The sequence below is a fragment of the Euprymna scolopes genome, chromosome 37, assembly GCF_053919585.1.
Source record: "Euprymna scolopes isolate OS-2025 chromosome 37, ASM5391958v1, whole genome shotgun sequence".
NCBI classification, from domain to species: Eukaryota; Metazoa; Mollusca; class Cephalopoda; order Sepiida; family Sepiolidae; genus Euprymna; species Euprymna scolopes.
In genome coordinates this window covers 77,691,637-77,699,443 of record NC_136518.1, presented here as the reverse complement: position 1 = coordinate 77,699,443, position 7,807 = coordinate 77,691,637, and positions in this window count along the sequence as shown.

The window sequence follows — 7,807 nt, the reverse complement described above, 5'->3', positions numbered from 1 at the left end:
GGATGAATCCCTCAGCGGCCTGGCAGGGGGGCATTGATTCATGAGAGAAAATAAATCTTTTATATTATTTATGACTGCTGCTACTACTGGTCCTGGATATGACCTTAAATTATATCCGATGGTGAGGCCCCCAGCTTGTGGGCTTTGGGGAGCGTGGAGCCGCCCTTTAATTGCCATTGCTCCCAGGTCCACTCTGACCTGGAGTGGTAGTACCTGTTAGAGTCTCAACTATGGGTTAAATAAATACGACTTAAAAAACAAATATATTCTATTAAAAATTTTTTCTTCAAAATCACTGGATTCGGCATTAAATAACCTGAAAAGGGTTGATATGCCGTAAAACAAAAACAAACAGCTACTACTACTACTACATCATTACCATCATCATCATTGCTTTTAGAGAAGCTATTACTGTTGTTAGAATTAGCTACAACCATTATGTACGATTTCCCCCCAATCTCTATCTGTGCCTAAATTTAAATGCAGATTCCATGAACAAAAAAAAAAAAAGGTTCTTTCCTCAGAAGTACCCGCTTGCTTCCCGGTTGAATACAAATCTAATGTAAACAAATTCTTGTTGAGTCGTCCCCATAAATAATCAAATTCTACCCAATTTACACCATAAGAGGTTACTACACTACCATCTTACATTCATTAACTCTTATCCTCGATTGGCATTTGAACCTTGATAAGTGGTTACTCTCAAGTAAAAAAAAAATAAAATTACTCATTTTATTTTGAACCGTTCTTGTAATTGTGTGATCACTAGAGAAAAATTTAAAAAAAGAAGAATTTGCATATTTTGCACTCAGTTGATTCCTCCTCCCCCATATCATCATCATCATCATCATCATTTGCTTTTGGACAACTTTTAGAAATCGATTTTCAAACTAACCTACTTCTGTGCAGGTCTTTATTTATCCTTCTTCCTCTCAAATCCGTCCTTATGATTTTCTCCTACGTTTTCCTCGACTTTCCCCTGTCAACTGGTCCTGCTACTCCAACTGTTCATCCATTCTTTCAATGTGACCAAACCAACAAAGGCTCCTATTCTGCACTCATCTTCCTATACTATCCAGATTTAATCTTCTTACCACCCTAGAAGGTATCCCACTTCTGACGCGATCCTCTACCTATATCAAAGCCAAAATCATTCTCAAATGGAGCACTGTTGCCACATCTGAAGACGAGCTGCCTTTATCGGCTTTAAAACCTAGTAGGTGATGTCATTTTCTCTTCCTTGCAACCTCTTTCTCATAGAAAAGACATCGCAAGTTTCTGCTCTATTGTTATTTTCATGGCAAGTGCTTGACTGAGCTTCAATTAATGATCCTCCTCCTGCAAAATATTCACAACAAACACTCGTCTAGCTGCAACCACAATAATTTCCCCCATTCTTTATCTGTGCCTAAATCTAAACACAAATTCCATGAACAAAGTTTCTTTCCTAGAACTGTCCACCTGCTTTCCAGCTGAATACAACATGGTCGACCTCAAGTCTAGTGTAAACAAGTTCTTGTTGAGTCGTCCCTTTAAATAATCAAATTCTATCCAATTTCCACCGCTAACAATCATTATACTTTTGTTTCACTGACCACCTTACAGGCAATAACCTCTATCCTTGAGTCACCTCTAGGCCTTGTTAAGTAGTGATTCACTTGCAAAAAAAAAAAAAAAAGAATGAACAAACATAAAATAATCTGCTAAATATTTTTTTTTAAACAATTGCGAATCTTTCCTCATGTATGCCAGCAGTATTCACCCTAGGTAGGTTGAACCAGCTTCCTCCAAGGGAGGAAGTACCAAAGGGATATTAAATTCACAAGTAGTCCCCAATAGCATGTATATCTCGGTCAGGGGAGATGCCGACGTTAAGTTTTGCAATTCTTACAAGATGTTGACGTCCACCTAAATACAGCACCTGGTATTCCCAAATGGTCACTCATCTGATAATGACCAGGTACAACGTTGCTTATGTTGTGTATTCCTTTCCTCATATTACACAGGAAATAAACAAACCTTCTCTTCAGTCCAGCATTTAGTAACTCATGATCATATTGATATACAATGGCATTTCACAGTTTGAATAATGCGCACGCGCACACACAGTCAAATAATTGCTACTTTTTTTTTAAAATTACATTTTCACCCCAAACAAGGCACATTGCCACTTTGATGTAGGGGGCTACTATTAGGGACATAAGCTTCAGGGGTACTATGTGGGGAGTTGGGCAGCAAGATGTCAGTTCACATTATACTTGAACTCCTGCATGTCAGTACAGTTGGGGAAGCAGGAACCCGGAAGGGAATTCCAAAGTCTAGCGGTTCTGGGGAAGAAACTACTGGAGTAGAAGGCTCTCTTACATCTAGGGATCTCAACTGTGAAGGAGTGGGATTTTGCTGTTTGTCGGGTTTGTTGGGGGTATTTACGTTGAGAGGGTACAAATGCTTGCAGTTCTTCGGAGCATTCACCGTTAAAGTACTTGTAGAATTGGCAGAGGGATGCTACATTTCGTCGATGGGACAGAGGCTGAAGCTTAGATGACAGTTCAGGACCTATGAGGTTGGCGACTCTCTTTTGAACCTTGTCTAGGAGTGACAGACTAGTAGCAAATGCACCAGCCCAAATATGACAACAATACTCCATACATGGGTGAATGGTGGCCTTATAGAAGCACAGGATACTTTCGGGCGTTAGTAGCTTTCTAGCACGGTAGAGAGAACCTACCGTTTTCGCAGTGGTCCTGGCAATGCTCTCAATGTAATTGTTCCAACTCATGTTTCCTTGCAACAAATAGTGGGAGAAAGATATACACAAGTTGAACTGTTCAAACTCACACAATCAACAGGAACTCTTGCTAAGTTTATTATTATTACATCAGCCAATGAACAATGATTCTCAGCAAATCATTTCTACTTCTTAATAAAATAAAAATAAATAAAAAAAAAACAAAAAAATAACAAAAAAAAAAACAGAAAAAAAACAAAACTATTGCCATCTGGAGATATTGTAAGAAATTCTGCAGGAATAAACAAACTTTTTATTGGATGGTTTGTCCGCCCACGGATTTGTTTGAACCAATCAAATTGGATGTTATAACTAACTGCCGAGAATGTTCTTGGCGCCAAAATTATCCTTTCAGATCAGAATCCAAACAGACACAGATTTGGATGGACTGGAATTCTTACTCGGATTGAGGCAGCGAAAAGTACTTTCTTGCTTTGAGACATTTTAATGCCCAAATGTGAGGCAGAACATTATCATTGCAATTACCAATGCCCTTATGTAGGGCGAATTTATATATTTGCACGCTTGTGCTAAAATTGATGTTTGTCAAAGACGAATTTAAGGTTTACGGTTTGACCTGCCTTGTCCGCCATTGGACTGAATCAGAGAGGACACCACGTGGATGCGCGATTAGCAGCATCCATCTTGGAAGATACCTCAACACTTCAACCTGCGCATTTCTTTGTCAGCGGAATTTTCTATCCAGCCTTTATCGAAGCTGAACTATTATCCCTTCGGGGATGTTACCAGCCCATAGTGGTAGATAGCTGAAGATTGAAAAATTGTTTGATATTTGATTGCAAAATGAGTGAGTGGTGAAGTTTTAAAGCAGTTCTAAATGAGTAAAACCAACACTACCGTGTTTGAATATACATATATATACATATATATATATATATATATATATATATATATATATATATATTATTTACTTATTTTCACTCCATTTTGGAATGTACGAGCCTACTATTTGGGATCATGTCCAACAGGGGACTTGAGTTGAGCAGTGAGATGTCTGTTTACATTACATTTAAACTTCTGCAGGTTAGTGCAGTCAGAGAAGAAGGAAACAGGGAGGGAATTCCAAAGTCTAACAGAGGGAAGAAACTATTAGAGTAGAAAATTATCTGTCATTTAGAAACCTCGCCAGGGAAGAGGTGGGATTTTGATGCTTGCTGGATTAGTCAAGAGGGCACAGGTGCTATGAGTTCATCAGCGCACATTCCATTAAAGTACTTGTAAAACAATCATGTTACAAAAAAAAAAAAAAAAAAAATCAAAGATTGGTTTTTGTCCAGCATTTTCCGTATATTAAAATTTTTTTTTTTAATCTGTATGATGTACATGCTCGTGAGGGAATAAAAATATATTCCAAAAATTATGTAAATTGATTAGTTGGTTTCATGCCTTTACTAAGACGAAATGAACTCAACCACTTCTAGAGGACTTGGCTCATTTATTTCATCATCTATGTTGAAAAGTTACTTGGACATTTTCTAACAAGTGTATATGAGCGCGTATGAAAATATCAGTAGTAGACGAAGGATGGATGGCAAGCGATTGTATTAGCAGCAGGAGCAGTGTTTTAACGTGTATGCAAATTGCAAAGTATGCTTAGACTTGCGTCTGAAAAAAAAGTAAAAAGGACATCACGTGGTCGGGGAGAAACAAAGTTGGCGCTGCAGGATTGGTTGGTTGGTTGTTTTACGGCATATCAACCCTTTTCAGGTTATTTAATGCCGAATCCCAAGATTTTGAAGAAAAATTTTTTAATAGAATATATTTGTTTTTTTGCAAGTCAGTTTCTATTTAACCCATAGTTGGGACCCTAACAGGTGCTACCACTCTGGGTCAGAGTGGACCTGGGAGCAATGGCAATTAAAGGGTGGCTCCACACTCCCCAGAGCCCGCAAGCTGGGGCCTCACCATCGGATATAATTTAAGGTCATATCCAGGACCACGGCGCTGCAGGAGATGGACGTGTAAAGTGAAGGTGAGACAGGACCTGTTGTGCCGAGTGTATAGTAGGAAGAAAGAGAAACACGTACCAGGTTAGATGGACATGTGGCAGTGAGAAGCTTTTTAAGTGTTGTCAAGACGGAAGAATAATGGTAATAAATGCTTTTTTTAAAAAAGAAAAAAATGCTGACCCGGGTTTTTATTCATTTTTTTCCAGTTTTATTTTTATGAATGACTAAAGTGAAGTATAACACCACTTACCGTTAAATGTAGTGGACAAGTAAAATGTTAACAACTGCATTGAAATATCTGAATTTTTATTCCATTAAATAATTTCTTTAAACAACACAATTTTGTTTCAAAGTAATTAAAATTTCATTTGGTTTAGAAAACAAAGGTTGTTCAGAAGTCCCCCTTATATTAAAATAAAAAAAAAATCTTTATGATGTAGGTATGTGTGATGAAACAAAAATGTCATATTCTCCAAATCATGTAAATTGATCAAATAGTTTAATTTTTACTAAGAAAATCAAATTTTATGAGAAAAAGAGAAGCGACTATCTTGCCCGCCATCTTGCAAGCAAGAGCGATAACTCCACAATAATTTAAACTTGTGAGATTTTTGTTGAAATGTCTACGAATTCATAATAACTGCTTAAAAACGATTTTCTTTAAAAAACAAAAACAAACAAAAACTACTGGATCAATTTATGTAATTTTTGGAATGTGATATTTTTGTTTCATCACAAGTATGTACATAATACAGATTTTTCTTTCTTTATTTTTTTTAATATGGTGGAATCCTGCACAAGAATCCAAAGGTTAAGTACAGATTAAGCACTGCAGTTATAACTGCATCTGAAAGGGACTGGTTTAGCATGACACTGTATGTGACATCATTGAAATGTGAAACACATTTAAAAAAAAACAAAAACAATGAAAAACAAACACATATTGATTTAATCACGGAATAATATAATTTTTTTTTTAAATCTCAAGCAATTTTTATTTGCGACAAAAGAAATATATATGTAGTACTAGCTGCACCTAGACAACATTGCTCAGTCATCTATTGACTTGTAATTTATTTTACTTTCATTTTTAAAACTTCTCACTAATATTTGTAGCGAGATGGAGTTAGCTCCCTTAGATATATATTTTTAAATACCAACACAAGAAGGCGTTCTCAGCGTGAGAGTTTGTAATCTCCTTTTATCTATTGAAAGAACTACATGTTAGATATTGACCGGGCAATGCCGCAGGTGTGCTAGTTAATGATTATTATGATCGTTATTAAATTTATAAAAATAGGATGTCAGAAAGAATGTTATCATAGCAAAATAAATATATAGCGATAAAATTATTTATGTGAGAATGTTTTAATAGAAAAGAATGTTAGAAAATAAACAATAATTTAAAAATAGGCTTCACCTCTAGAGTCTGACGTAGTATTATGTATAGGTCACTTAAAGTGATGTGGACTTTTAAGAGAGAGCTTGAAAGACATGTATCATTTTGTAATTAAGAGTTGGGAGTAAGAGAGAGCAGAGCAAGTCAGAGTCAAGAGAGGGACAGAGGTGGTCTTCAGATTGTGATGGCTCCCAGTAGAAGGGATCAGAAATGACGATAGTCTAGGGCCAGCTTCGCAGCTCTCCAATGGAGGAAATATTTGATCAATAAAGCTGATGTAATTACCAAGACTTTGAGTTGTATGAATCTTCATTTGTGACTTTTCCGAGGATATGTCAAACAAGACCAAAGATGGACCAGGTATGTTTCTCCCATTGGCAGATGTAAAACCCCAAACTGTTACATGTCTCTTTCTATTGTAAATGTTACATGTCCGTTGTTAAACTGTATCTGTTAATATATTAACACTGTCATAAGTATTATACATACATCAATTCAACGAACAGTTATTTAATAAACAGAAGAGTTCTTAACTGCATGAAGTCAGGGGAGATAACTGTAGTCTTACTGCAACAACCCACTTGAGAGTAGCTTCAATTTAATTCAAGAACTTTACCCAGTTATAAATTTAAAAAAAAAATGAAACCATCTAGAGTTATTTTGATAAAAAATTCAACAATATGTTATGTTCACTTTATGTAGTTTATGCTTTTTTTTTTTATTTTAATAACTTTTCCCTTGATTTATTCGTTTTTATTTTTAATAACTTCTCCCTTGTTTCATTTAAATTCTAAACTATGAATTATTTCCCTTGTTTAAGTTACATTTCAAAACTAATAATGGCTGATCAATGGATTGTGAAATCGTGAAAGTACATGTTTTATGTAATAATGTAGTAGTATCTTACTAATTGTGACATGACAATCAAGTAGATGAAATTGCTTTTAGTTGAAATTCAATTTTTCAATTTTCATTATAATTCTGAACAAGTACCAAAATTTCTTTAAAGTGACATTAGAAGACGAGTTCTTTAGCATTTTCCATGGAAGTAAAAAGAGAGTAGAGAAAGACGAGCAATGTTTCTTCTATGAGAAAGGAGGGTGTCGAGAACAGAAATGATCTACACCCACTAGATTGCAAAGTTGATTTTGAATTTTGTCAAGACAAGAAAGAGTACTATAAGCAGCCTCCCTCCAAGTGATAAGAGTACTTTATCTTGGCACGTGTTTTATAGGTTGAGGATTGCATCAAGAGTCACATTCTTTCTATCAATGTAGACAAATGAACAACTGGAATCATATATTTAATGTTAGTCGAACGAAACAAAGATAAACTGTTGGATTAAAAAAAACAAAATGATATACGTAATTGAATACATTCGTTTTGTATTTTAATACAAAGTTTTAAAGCGTTGGTTAAATTAATCTCCAAACTCTTTCTTTCTTTAATTTTTAGTTGATTTTTGAAGAGTTATTTGGGCAGCACTTCCCAAGATGTGGCAGCAGTACTTCATCTGAAGGCGTACTTAACTCTTGTATCAGAAGTCAGAGACTTTTGGAAATAGTGGAATAATCCAATTATTTTTACATCAACGTTAGTGAAAAAATATATTACTGCAGAGATAATTCAATGAAAATTCAGTGAAAAAAT